At 42.8% G+C, this 14,011-nt stretch overlaps 1 long non-coding RNA gene across 4 annotated transcripts in view; it reads right to left on the bottom strand.

Moving 5' to 3' along the window:
- The window catches only part of LOC149456660 (uncharacterized), a 140,842-nt gene that overhangs the window by 108,402 nt on the left and 18,429 nt on the right, over positions 1 to 14,011 (bottom strand). For 3 of the 4 annotated variants that reach the window (XR_016313829.1, XR_016313830.1, XR_016313831.1), the window contains one exon: positions 1,327 to 1,502. The exons of the other annotated variant lie outside the window; for it this stretch is intronic. This is a non-coding gene — a long non-coding RNA (uncharacterized LOC149456660). The remainder of the gene's footprint in view (positions 1 to 1,326; positions 1,503 to 14,011) is intronic. 4 annotated transcript variants of the gene reach the window in all.

Below are 14,011 nucleotides of genomic sequence, written 5' to 3'. Positions count from 1 at the left end.
CTTCCCTCCTTCCTCTCGCTTTTGGACTTCGCTTTTTCCTCTTTTTTTGGGGCGGGGGAATGGGTACCTAGTTTAAACAGATACCTGCTCCCATTTTTGCTCGGATCACCTATCTGAGCAGAAGTTGCCCCCCCCCCCTTTGCCCACAGCCTTCTGGGACAGGTCACAGTTTCAAGAAGGCTGCGGGACCAATCACAAAGCACAGCGTGGCTCACACATGTGCAGTGGGAATCCAACTCTGAAGCCGCAATGCATCACAACCAGCTTCCCTTAGCAAAAATGCTGGATCCCTGGGCAGGTAAGTAATTTTATATTAAGAATCAGAAGCCACAAGATTTGTAGCTGCTGATGTTTAATTTTAATTTTTTTTTTTTAAGGAGACTGAAGCTCTTCTTTATCCTCATTAGAAGTAGGGCTTTTTTCAGCAGGAACGTGGGGAAACGTAGTCTGGCACCTCCAGCACTGAATGTATGCAACGGCAAGGGGTGCTGGGGTGTGCTAGAGGGTCTATTGATGCTAGCTGCGGGGGGATCTATTGTCGCTGGAGGAGATCTATTTTTGTGGGGGGTAGGGAGTGTCAACTGTTGCTGGGAAGGTCTATTGTTGCTTGTGGGGGGTCTATTTTTGCTGGGGGTGGGTCATTTGTTGCAAGGAGGGATCTCTTGTTGCTGGCTGCTGGTAGATCTGTTGTTGCTCTTGGGGGTCTATTGTTGCTGGGGTGAATCCAGGGGCAGACTGACAACTCATGGGGCCCCTGGGCAATAGGGAGATCTATTGTTCCTAGCTACAGTAAATTTATTTTACTTCTTTTATTGTTATCATTACCAAATTCCATACAAATAACTTAGCAACACAAAATGATACTTGGTTCTGTATTCTTTAAAAAGGGCAGTACTGGGAGTTGGGTAGGGGGACGAACCAAGTAACGATGCTCAGAGGAGGGTAGAGGGCAAAGACAAGAGGTGGCTTGTAAGGGGGGATTTCCTGCACCTATTCTCTGAGAAAAAACAGCCCAATCAGAAGGATTTCATTACATTTATACATATATTTAAATCATCTGTCAGTGGCATGACCCATTCTTCCAGGGCACATGCACTTATCATTTACAGCAACCTCTAAAGTGGATAAAGGTTTCTTGCCACTGATTCAATTTACATGTTTAGCTTTAGCTCCTTCTGGCTGCCCTAGCCTTCTGCTTTGTATTCTGTATAAATCAATATTTAAAGTGTTACTAAACCCAGGACCCTGCATTCACTATATCTGATCTCTCACAGTACACAGAACATTGAAATGCAATTATTTTAGTAAATATAAACTGCTAAATACCTTTTCTCATCAGCAGTTAGAGCAGTCTTGTGACTTCTATCAGTGTCCAGCGGAGCACTAGTTAAAGCTTGTAGGAGGATTTTTCATTCTCCCCTGATTGTCCTATGAGGCTGTAGGATCCCTGATCCTCTGTCTGGACAGTGCTGATTGGCCCTCTGCTGATCACATGCACGCTCCTAAGAAAAAGAAGCAATACTTACTAAACTGAGAATAAGCAGCTTGCCCCCGAGGCTCTGTTCTATCAGCAGATGGATTGGAGACAGCAAGAAGGGGAGGATCAGAAAAGACAGGATCAAATAACCTTTTTACACAACGCAGAGGATTAATCCCTTAGGTTCCACAGTGAGTATAACAAGCATGCTTTGCTGCATATACAGACTGATTTTACTGTTGTGGGTTTTGTAACACTTTAAGTCATCAAGTTCAGGTACCATAGAACCGCACATATATCTAGTGGGCATTCAAGCAGGCATGAACCTAGCTCTTCTGCTTCCTGATGCAAACCCCAAAATGGTGTCTTCATTCTGCCATTGTTGGTGTTAGTGAGTATGAAAATAAACCCTGTTAGTGTCAGTGGGAAAAATATTAAACCTCCATCATTGGTGTCAGTGGAAGCAGTAATAAACTCCTATCACCAGTGTCAGTGGGGGCAGCAATACACCGTCATTGGTGTTCATTTACTGTAATGCAGTGATAACAATCCTAGCATTAATGTTCAGGGGGAGCAGCAACAACCCCCCGCATTAGTTCCTTAATTGCTGCATCACTGCTACAACAGGAACTATATTTTAAAGTGTATCTAAACACAAAACCAAAAATGTAAGATATTGCAGCTCACTAGTCCTTGGTGTGGTGACAGCATTTTTCAAGTTTCTTTTGTTTATTTTCTCTTGGTAATCCTGCAAATTACACACTTCCCTTTCCTTGGTGATTTCATCACTCCTCTGCTGCATGTATGGAGATGAAGGGATACACAATGTTTGTAGTCCATATAAGGAGAGCAGTCTAGAGTGACAACCATGGCGGACATGGACTACAAACATGGCGTATCCCTTCATCTCCATTACCTAATGGGCAGGGCAATTGGTAATATACAGAACATAGCTAGAAAGAAAGATATTTTTGTGCAACTTACAGGAAGACTTAGCGACACTGCATTTCTGGCAAGAACAAAATTGTATTTTCTGTATTTGGTAAAAATGTTTCTAGCTTGAAAAAAAGAGAACTATTACATCTGCCACATCTAAGGACTGTAAGCTGCAATATAGTTATCCTTTAAAGCAGAATTGAATCTCTGCATTAAAAAAAATGTATAAATGGCCCCCAGGAGCTGGATGCCACAATACATTAATATGCATCTTACATTAGCACATTATAGCAGACCTGCAGAGCGATCCACTCCAGCACAGTGATGTCAACCTATCTGCATTTCTGTGGGGTTTTTTTTGCTTAATTTCACTTTAACTGTCAGGAGGAGATCAATCAGCCCGTCAGAGCCACCAGAACAATTCTAGTGCCAGCTGTGAGAACACAGAGCATTCTGGCACAGTGCACTTTATTTTTTTTAACATGAAGATTTTATTTAGGAAACAAGGGTACAAAATATTGTTGAAAAAGTTACAGTTCAAGTTTTGTTAGATGATAAAAAGACATAGGTACATACAGGTCTGATAGAGGTATACACATCACAAATAGACGGAGGACAAAACAATATTTATCTAAGTCACAAATCACATCTTTCCATGCACTGTACATACAGTAGTTCTGCAGGGCAGAGGCGTCCCTAGGGTTGGTGTCGCTCCATGCGGTAACACGTGGTGTCAACCCAATAGAGAGGGAGGAGCGGTAAAATGAGTATCCCGAACCCATGAAGATATGTATCCCCGGAAGCAACTGTGCATGTGCCGGTTTCAGGCCGAAGAAGCCGATCTCCGACTTTAGCACAGAGCTGCCACAGTTGACCCCTTACAGACTGCAAACCGCTGAAGCTGATCAACCTATATGGGTTTTCCGCTACACCGGGGGGCAGCTGTCACTGTAATGGGAATCCAGGATCACCCCAATAACTGGCTAGGACCTTCACAGAGCCCAGAAGCTCTGCTGGCATCCTGCTCCTGCACCCCCTGTGATGGTGTCGCCCGGTGCGGCCCGCACCCCCCTAGAGACACCACTGCTGCAGGGAGAAAATATCCCCCCATCTCCCAATTCTTCTGCTGGTCCTGAACCCTTTCCTCTTGAAATGAGGAGCAGAAGGAGGGGAAAGGGAGCGAGATATCCTCTATATCTAATAGTTATTGCTGATAGATTAATAGGAATTTAGCTAGGAGACTGTAGACAGAACAACTAGTGGTGATGTGTAATGTCAGGCCTCTGGCTTCCACCCAGGGAATTTTTTTCTGAAAATTTCATCCCATTCACCTTTTTTCTCCATAGTTGGGTGTGTAGGAAGGTCCCCCAGTTTCCATTTCACCAAGATAGTATTTCTAGCATAGAAGGCTGCATAGAGGAGAAAACACCTTTACACCACTGCACTTTGCATTACACTTGGTGATGTAAGGCTTGGATGCAGCTGCTCGGCCATAGAAACCCATTCCATGAAGCTCTCTATACACTGTTGTGCTAATCCGAAGGCCACAGGAAGTTTGGAGGTCTTTAGCTATTAACCCTGCAGACAGTTGGTGACTTCTGCACGCATGCGCTGACTCCACTCTGTCATTTTACGTGGCCTGCCACTTTGTGGCCGAGTTGCTGTTGTTCCCAGTTGCTTCCACTGTGTTATAATACCACTAACAGTTGACTGTGGAATATTTAATAGCAAGGAAATTTCATGGATGGACTTATTGCACAGGTGGCAACCTATCACGGTACGACACTTAAATTCACTGAGCTCCTGAGAGTGAGCCATTCTTTTACAAATGTTTGTAGAACCAGACAGCATGCATAGGTGCTTGATTTTATACAACTGTGGCCATGGAGGTGATTGGAACACCTTAATCCAATGACTTGAAGGGTTTGTCCCAAAACGTTTGGCAATATAGTGTACCTTATGTGAAAATTATAAAAACGAACTTTCAAAAAAAAGTTGTAAAAACAGCTGTCAACCCATCTGGCACTTTCCCTACCACCTCCCAGCGCTCCAGGGTGCAGTCTGGGGTGAGGTTCTCACTAGTATTGGAAGAAAAAGACCCTTATAGACTTTATAGGCACTACAGCAAAGGTTCATAAAAGAATATCACTTTATTAAGCATACATAGACATAAAATGATCCTTTGTGGGAGGGGAGGCACGTGGTCCCTATGTTGTGGGCCTTTTGATTGATGGGCGGCTGGTGGTGCTGCGATCGGGGTCCCCACCATGCTGGGTGGGAGCCTGGCCGCATTGTCCTATGGGCATCACTGCTACATGTGGTGGTAGTCCATGATGGTCACAGGGTGTTGCCCGTATGCACGCTCCCTGCCATCTTTATGGTGGGTGTCAGTGCACGGCCGTACGTGGCCGGGCACAGTGACATCACGCGCCGCCCTTGGCGGCGGGCATCCTGTGGTGGGATCCCTTAAATGGAGAGGGCGGGAGGTGGCTCTTGGTGTTATGGTGGTGATGTTGTACATTCCTAAGCTACTTTGGGATCCTTTGCATGATATGGTGGTGGCGTTCCAGACTCCTGGGTGGTTTTAAGATCTCTTTCAGTCAATGCACTTTTGCATTTCCAAACACGTAGATTAAAACAGCTATCTGCTATAATGAATACAGGGATTCAGTGTTAACTATTGGAATGTACCTTTGGGGTTATATATACATGTGTCTTTTTACAGATTGACATGTGACTGGATAGGGAATGTATGCTGTCCGGAAAAGCCACAATTCATACTTACAGGCTACCCCAAAAGAATATTATCATACTGCCATTTTTAAGGAACTCATTTAGGGTCATTGATCCATTATATGCAAGCAAGGCTTGATATTCTTCTTTTTGCAGTGTTTTCATTTGTGGTGATCTCAGTATCTGGCACCCCAGGAGTGGGGTTGGACAAATGGGGCTAGTATACTCTATAAACCAAATACTGTGTGACTTTTTTCCCCCCTTTTTTGTGTCCTATGTAGAGATCTCTTTATACAAAATATTGGCTCTTTGTTAATCTATATATATGTGTCTTATTTGGACCAGAACCACTGACTGTACTACGTTCAAATAAGTGGGGAGGTTAGTCAGTCTTTCATAATTATGGTAGCACTAACCATCGAGGAGGGCCCCATTACACTGTTTTCAACCACTATATACTTCCTATATGTTAGGTACTGTCGCAGGATATGTGACTTGCCTCTCCAGCTCTGTGGGGATCCCCTCATCGATTGCCCCCCATGGTACCGCTCCCTCCCATTGCCTTCGTGCAGATGCATGTACTTTAAGGTATTATAGCTGTTCAGTTGGTCTAATATATATATATATATATATATATATATATATATATATATATTTGGTAGTGTATATAATGTTTGTTCATCAACTTATTCTTTCATATAGAAGTCATCCTACATCTCCTGAAGAAGCTATATTTATCGCGAAACATGTTGAGTTATTGCACTACTACTATCAGAGTATCTTCTCTTTACTTATCTTCACGGTATACTTTCTACTGTGGGACCTACTAATAGTATATAAATCTGCACTGTTTATACATTGTTGTATGTTGTAGGGGTTGTCTATACTCTCTAACAATTTTAATACTGTATGTATCATTTTATGTCTATGTATGCTTAATAAAGTGGTATTCTTTTATGAACCTTTGCTGTAGCGCCTATAAAGTCCATAAGGGTCTTTTTCTTTCAATACTACTTGAATAGGACTTGGCACTTTGGAGCGATGCTTATGTCCCCACAGTAACCACCCTGTGTTGGGAATTGATTTCCATATCTCAATGTGAGGTTTTCACTCAAACTCATGGCAATTGTAACTCTGCATTAAAATAGCAATTGGCATGTTAAGGCCCAAAATGTGAGACTAGAGGTTTCATTATACTTACACTAGTCTGTGAGGGGTCTACTTTGTAAAGTAATTTTAGTGCTCCATGGAGCCTGATTAAGATGTTATATGGATTATCAATAAGATCTGCCATGTGATTAGTACTGAAGGAGAGGATCAGAATTTGGAAGGAACTGCTAGTTGCGTGAACATCCCTTCAAAGATCACAAGATCACTTTGTAAGCTTGTTCAGTAGGTGGGTGATACCTCCCCCATGTTCCCCTCCTTGTTGGGCCCTAAGTATGGCTCACATAGGAGGCCTACCCCAGGGTGGGCTCTTCTGGGCTATTCTAGACATTTTGAATAGGGTCACTACCTTTTACACATAGGGTACTGACATACACAGTTAAACTCCTAGTTTACTCTCTTGAGGTCAATATACACCACTACTTTACTTGCTACATTCAGAAGGGCCTATGCCTTCTCCGCCTGTCCAGCGTATCTCCACTACCTCACTCCCTGTAACGGGATGGAATTTTACCGTGCACCTAGCATGGACTGCATGCATGCAGTGACTTAACTCTTCTTCTTCCATACCTGTGCACAGGCCAAGGACCTCTGCAATACTGATCTGCTTCTGTTGTTATGGGACACAGACTGCTCACACAGTGCTGGCAACAACTCCCTCCTGCAAGAGGCTATCCCACATATCACTGGCACACACATTGGCATACACTTATGACAAACTGCAGGTGAAACCTTCATTACCCTTAGTAACCATTTGCTTTTTTCCATACTGTTAACTTTTAACTCTCTTCATACCCCAATGTACACTGTAGACTATGTGTGCCGGTTACTTACATAAACTCCTTTAGTAACTTCAGAGCAGGCAAGTACATAGTTTCAAAAGCTTTACTTGAAATAACTTAAACATTACAGATGTTAATAACAGTCTTTCCCTAACATCCCTAGTCCCTAACTATGGCTTGTGGCTGCCCCAGCATACCTGTACATGCTGTCCATTTTGGGAGTATCCAACAAATGGTGCCTTCAGAGCGGAATGCAGGTCCCAGCAATCCCCCTACATAGTGGATGTGACAGCAGGCAGGCTTGCTTTCTGAAGTGGAACTGCTCCTTCTTTCTTCTCTGTAAGCAGCTGGAGATTACATGTTGTGGCTTGTCTGTGTCTTTCCTTCCCAGGTAGAGTACTGTGTGTCTGGGCAGAGCCCTCCCCCCTTTTATTATCAGCAGAGGGAGACAGGCAGAGCTCAGCAGAAAGTGCAGGAAACCAGGTTAACTCTTTTACTCCCGGCTGAGGCAGCAGCTATCTCACTAACCAGCATTTCATCCTGCTTACAACCTGGTCACACAGAACGAGACAACCAGATGTCCCTATTGGAAGGTTTCCTCTCATCTACTATTGTAGTGACAACCATAAAAATGTTGGAATTCCTATACATTGGACAATCTCCTCCCCAGTGGAAACACAGACAGCTATAAAAACTTAATAAAAACTCTTCCCTACTCTATCAAAATTACAAAAAAAGTTTTGACTACAGCTACGCATTACAGATGTATTTTAACATCCCTTTTTTATCACAATCTATGAAAGATAGAAAGTGAAAAGAACATGTTGTAACCACTGCAAATCTTTTTAAAGTGCCCTGTCCCCCATTCATTCCTGTTTACACACGGTAATAAATCTGGCAAGGTGTCAAGAATGAATATATTTGGAAATGTTATCTGCTATATCATCTTTCTAGAGTAATTATTTGCAATTAAACTAAAACATGAGCATGAATGCATTATTTTTCCGGCTTAATCTACCCTAGGAATGCATTTTTTTTCCTGCATTAACATTCAGAACTTCACGTTCTCTCATTACAGAGAAGTGTTATTTTGATTGCAGAGTTTTTCATGTCATGACGAGGGTAGAGGACACACCAAATGCCACATGCTGAGAGCAGTTCATCAAAGTTTAAGACTAATTAAATCCTATTCAAAGGAGTTTTATCACTGGCAAAATAGCAGGTGGAAAACAAAAAAAAGCAGAGCGAGTCACCCCAGCAAACATTGAAATAATGAGGATTCTATAGTAACACCTAACCCCTTAATGAACCATCCAAGACATCAGATGTCACTCATAAATGCCATATAATTGTTCACATATCATCCAAATGCCAAAGCACTTTTTTAAAATAAAATTTTTAGCAAAGAATTTAAAGGGAAATAAAGGAATACATATAAAAATGTCGATAAGTATTTCAATAGCAATAACTAAATATAATTCACCTGAATGCATCCAGCTCTATAAAAAGGCATCCAGATTTAATGCATATCTGATTAATAGGTGGAAATAGGCATTTCAACTTAATAAATATATCCTGTGCTAAAAGACGAGTGCAAAACTCAAAATCTGTTACATGCAGATGGAACTGTCCTCATCAAACACACATACTTGCTGTACATTGACACACTGTGCAAAAGGATTATAGCCTAAAATCCCAATTTGCATTTACTTCCTGATACTGTTATCATGACTCCTAAAAATATCTTGGGCCAAGGCCAAGTAGGGGCCATGTGTCCATCTTGGGCCAAGGCCGAGCTGAAGCCATTTGCCCTCAGTCAGTACTAATTAGAAATGCTAGTCTGATGCTGCTGTGCAGGGACATTGCTGAGGCTGTGAAAGATCTGGAGCACCCTTGAGCACCCCAAATGATTCAGTGTGCAGTGGTGAATGGTTGGTGTAATCACATTGTGCTAAAAATGGGGGCGGGGTCTTAAAGTGCAGGGGTCAGTAGTATAGAATATACAGGGTTGCATGGGTCAGTAGTATGTAATGTACACACAGAGGAGTGCAGAGGTCAGGAGTGTACAATGCAAAGAGTGCAGGTGTCAGTTGTAGGTAATGTACCAACACTCCCAATTCCCAGTAACTTAATCCTCACTCCTCAGAACAGAAATATCCACCCCACAGCACGGAAATCCCCACTTCCCAGCACTGAAATCACCCCTTAGTGCAAAGATCCCCATCTCTGCAGCATCCCACTGCCAAGTACTCATAAGACCTCATGTAGTGCAGTGACTGCACAGAGTGAGGTAAGAATCTTCTCAGCTGTGTCATATGACACTTCAGAGCCAAGGAGGAGCCCAAGTTTTTCCTTGGTTCTGCACTGCCTCTATGATCTGAAGCCTGATGGAGAGTAGGGTACTTTAGTACTATGTGGGAGCCCCTGAATAAGAGAGGGTGACATAATCCATGGCTATGCAGTGACTGATGAAAGTGCTGGGCATCGCTGACCCTGAGAAGGAGACCCAAGATACATGCCCCCAGTGCCTGTTGCTAGCAATGCCTATGGCCATGATACTTTACCATTTAAACATCAACCTGAGCCAAAATCGCATTCAATGACACAAGGAGAGCATTATATAACTACCTGCTCCCTGATTACACCTATGACCACAGCATTTGGCAGAGTCTTCATCACCAATTTCCTTTGAGACCGTAAATTGTCATGTAACCGAATGTCAAGAGCTGCATAAAAAAGCAATGCTGGAAAATGTGATGGTATTTCCAATACACCATGTTCTTTGGAAGCACCTACCTTTCACTATGTTTGCCAATAAATCAGGTACTATGGTACTTTGCCTGGTACACGTTCTTAAGCCCACCAAAACTTGTCCCTACCATGGAAGGACCACTTGGTTGCATCTACCCTCAGGCCAAAAGTCCCCTGTCCTGTTGTCAGCCAGTTATGGGTGGATGACAATGAATACAATTAAATCCAAATAAAAGTGTTCAAAACTGAACAATTTCTATGAATATACCCCTAAATCAGAGTGTTGAGTGTTAAAGAACCACCAATGTGCATATTACCAAATCTCCCACAGTCAGGAATCAGGAAAACATCGACACACAATTATTAAAAGAGATACTAACAGATTTTATCATTTTTATGAGAGAAACTATTTGTTTAATCAGTGTTCTTCTTTAAAGATAAGCTCTGCACTGTCAAGTTGCTCTCATAAATATGCATAGACGCTGCTTCATATAAACCTCCCCCATTTTCTTATTATTAAGCATTTCTATGCATCGATTTATTCTTCAAGTGACTGATTATGTTCATAATTGTTTGTCCCTTCCTGACTCTGCAGGGCCTTTTTTGTATGTGACAGTTACATTTATCATCAGGTTAGAGGCCAGCACTGAGTGACGGTATTGTTGTGCTTGTAATCCATTCTTTAAATACTCTTCTGGTTTTTTCCAGGGTGACCCCACTCCGAGCCTACAAAGGTTGAGCATTTTGCATCAATTACTATGTAGCAGCCAGAATTGCTGTGTGTTTTGTTAACCTTTTTTAACAACAGTATCACTTAGGAATGTACCATTTGCATATGACGAGTAATTATTCTAATAGGACACTTTCTTGTCGAAGGCTTCTCTAGTGCTGGAAGACCTTAAAACCGTGAAAGATACAGGCGTACAAGTAATGCTAATAAAACAAAGCCTAATAAATATTAATTAGCACTTTTATTTGTCCCAAAAATGTCACATATTTAGAGGTTACAATCTATAAAATATAACCTGGATAGGGAGTTTTTAGAGGATACAATCTATAAAATATCACCAGGATAGGGAGTTTTTAGTTTGTAAAATGTTTGCGCTCTAAACAGAAAGCCATTGACCGTTGCTGTGTGCTTATGTTCATTGCTTTCAGTGTTGAAATCTCAGTGTAAAACATGGAGTTTTTGGTTCCGATCTAGGATTAAAGTGGTTAGATACTTTCAACACCCAAAGGGTGGGGCTAAGTGTTAGGATTCAGGTTGAGTGTTAAAGTGTATCTAAGGCCAAAACATTTCTCTTGAAGGAACCAATCGATTATTGGCTTCCCTGGGGCCCATTGATAACAACCCTTCAGTAAATACCATACCCTTGAGACACCAATACCCAATACCATGACAGATACACCAAGGAGGAAAAGATGTTTATCTCAAAACAGCAACTGGGAAATGGAACCCTTCCAATCTGAGAGACCTGGAGCAGTTGCGAAAGAAGAATGGTCCGAACCTATTGATGGTTACAGGAAGTGATTGATTTCAGTTATTTTTTCAAAGGGGAGTGCTACCAAATATTAAATTGAGGGTGCCAATAATTTTGTTCAGTCCATTTTTGGGGTTTTGCCTGGAATGTGTCAGATTTGGATTTTTGTTTCTCCACTCTTTTGTGCAATACCAATACAAACAAAGGAAATAAACATGGGAATGCCTAAATATTTGTAATTGCAACAATTTTCTGGGTGAAGTGGTGCAGGGGGATGCCACTATTTTTGGCCATGACTATATATATATATATATATATATATATATATAAACACATACATATATAGTTATAGTAGGAAGCCCTGTGACTATGAAGATGAAAATAGAATGACCCAAGTTTTGCACGTATGCAGAGTGCAGGGTTCCAGAGTATCGATTTTGAACAGAGCAAATTGTTTTTACAGCTTTTTCTGGGTTTTAGTATTCCTGGACTGGGTTCTGGAGTTTGGAGACTTTGAAGAGTTGTGGGAGGCCACTGGCACATAAAGTCTATTACATCACAGGGAAGTGGGGTGGCAATTCTTCCTCACAACTCACAGCACTTTCTGCACCTGAATAAAGGTATTAATCCCTATTGGTTTCCTTGCATTTACAAATTGGAGGTTCATTTTTTAGGTGAGTGGGGTTTGCTCCTAAATCTGGAATGCTGCTACTTGAACCAGCTATGTGCACCCTGTAGGAAACACACCAAAAACAACTGTTCTTGATCTGTTTTTACCCCTATTGTGTTCAGCACACATGCAAGTAAACAAGTTTAAGTGTTTAACAAACCGGCCCCACTAGAACCCCCGGAAACGCAAGGGCTTGTCTTTTTCAAACTGTTTTTAAAAATATAGCACTCCTTCTGTTCTAAACTTCCTCTGGTGTACATCCATGGTTTCTTTCAGAGGTCCCTGCATGCATAGAAGTTGCCAAATGAAATCCAAGATCCAGTCACTCTTACTCATATTCCCCAACTTGGACTGTAAGTAATGCACAGGTGCACTGGGTCCAGGGGGGTAATTTACCAGTCCAGGAAGCAGATCTGTTTGTTTTACTCCTTCCCACGCATACAGTATATGCGGCTTCTCAGTAGATGGGCGTTCATGCTGAAAGACCACATACATGCATACCCACTGAAATAAAAAAAATTGTGCCGTGAGCGCACACTGTGCTCCCAACATAGTTACTGGCAGCTAACGGAAAGCTTCCATCCTCTACTTGCGATTGGGAGATTTTCGATCACGTGACTGCTGTGACAGCCAATCACATGATCACAAATCCCACCTCCCCGCATCTAAAATCCCTTAAAGGGCTAGGAGGAGCCAGCGCCAAGGGTTTAAAGAAGAATTCCAGGTATGGATATAAATATATAGTTATATTGGTCCAGCTTAGTATGATGTAACTATGCATATACCGTGCCTGGACAACCCCCTGGAATTTGGAAATCACTATATTAAGCAATACCGTGATCTCTACTAGTTTTTGGGTCTTGTGCTGATTAATTGCTTTTCTGCATTGTGAGCAGAGAAGATTGCTTGTTTGGAATGGACAACATTCAGGAATCACCTTTCTCAATCAATGTGTAGCACTACCCCCTTAGGAGTTGCTGAAGTTTTAAGTCCCCCCTGTAGTCCTGGACAGCCAGGCAACACACATTTTCACAGACTTGCATCCGAGGTCAGTAATCAGTCCTTGAGCTTGTTTTTGATGTTGTATTAGGGATTTTAGAACTTGGATGGGGTAAGGGGTGTACGGGATACTAAATGGAACAGAGAAACCGAGAACAACTTCCTGAACTATGTACAAGTCTTCACACAAAATTCTTTTCATGGAGAGCTAGCCAGCATCTCCTGTAGTACCAACCCAGATGCTCCTCTATCAGTCTGCCTGGAGGAATATCTGAGCAGGGGACTGTCATTTTAAGAAATAAGACAGTCCCGGGTGGTGGCTAATCTGGTTTCCCACCAGAGTGCTCCTTCCCCTGTCTGGCCCAGGGGGTGCAGGTCTACTCACTCAGTCCTTCTGTGATGCTGATGAGTCGGTGGCTGCTACCAGGCCTTTTAGCTGGGCCGCTCCTTCCCGGCCTCACAGGTGGTCCTCTCTCAGGGTCAGTGAAGTCCCGAGCTTTCCTCCTTCAAAGGTCCTCCCTGTGTAGGTAAGCCCCTCTCCATCTGGGCCCTCTCACAGTCTCCTGCGTCCAGCCTCACATCCTCTGTCTCTCCTCCAACACCTTACCCCCGCTGAGCAGGCTGTTATTTTGAAAAGTTGTCCTGGCCCCTTGCCAAGCCTCATGCTGGGGATTGGCCAGGGTCTTCTAGAAGTACAGACCAGCCACTCAAATCTGCCTACTGCTTCTAGACCTTTCTCCAAAGTTCTAGAACAGGTGTAAATTCCAGAGAGCTGGTCTGCAGAGCCTCTCAGCTCTGACCCAAATTGACCCTGCGAGCTAACACACCCAGGCTGCTACTTAGCCCTCCTAGCTGACAATTGAACTTGAGCTCCTCTTAGCTAACTAGAAGGGTGCTACAAATGCAAAGGGTTTTCTGATTGGATGAGGGGGAGAGGTGGGGTGGTGATGTCACGGCATCTGTCAGCTATTGGAGATCACTGCGCCAACTACTAGAGTGATTTGCAGCTTCCAGA

Source organism: Staurois parvus, unplaced genomic scaffold, assembly GCF_062004578.1.
Source record: "Staurois parvus isolate SC_StPar_1 unplaced genomic scaffold, SC_StPar_1.0 ptg000352l, whole genome shotgun sequence".
NCBI lineage: Eukaryota > Metazoa > Chordata > Amphibia > Anura > Ranidae > Staurois > Staurois parvus.
The sequence above is the reverse complement of the archived record's forward strand: the minus strand, read 5'-3'. Positions and strand labels throughout refer to the sequence as shown.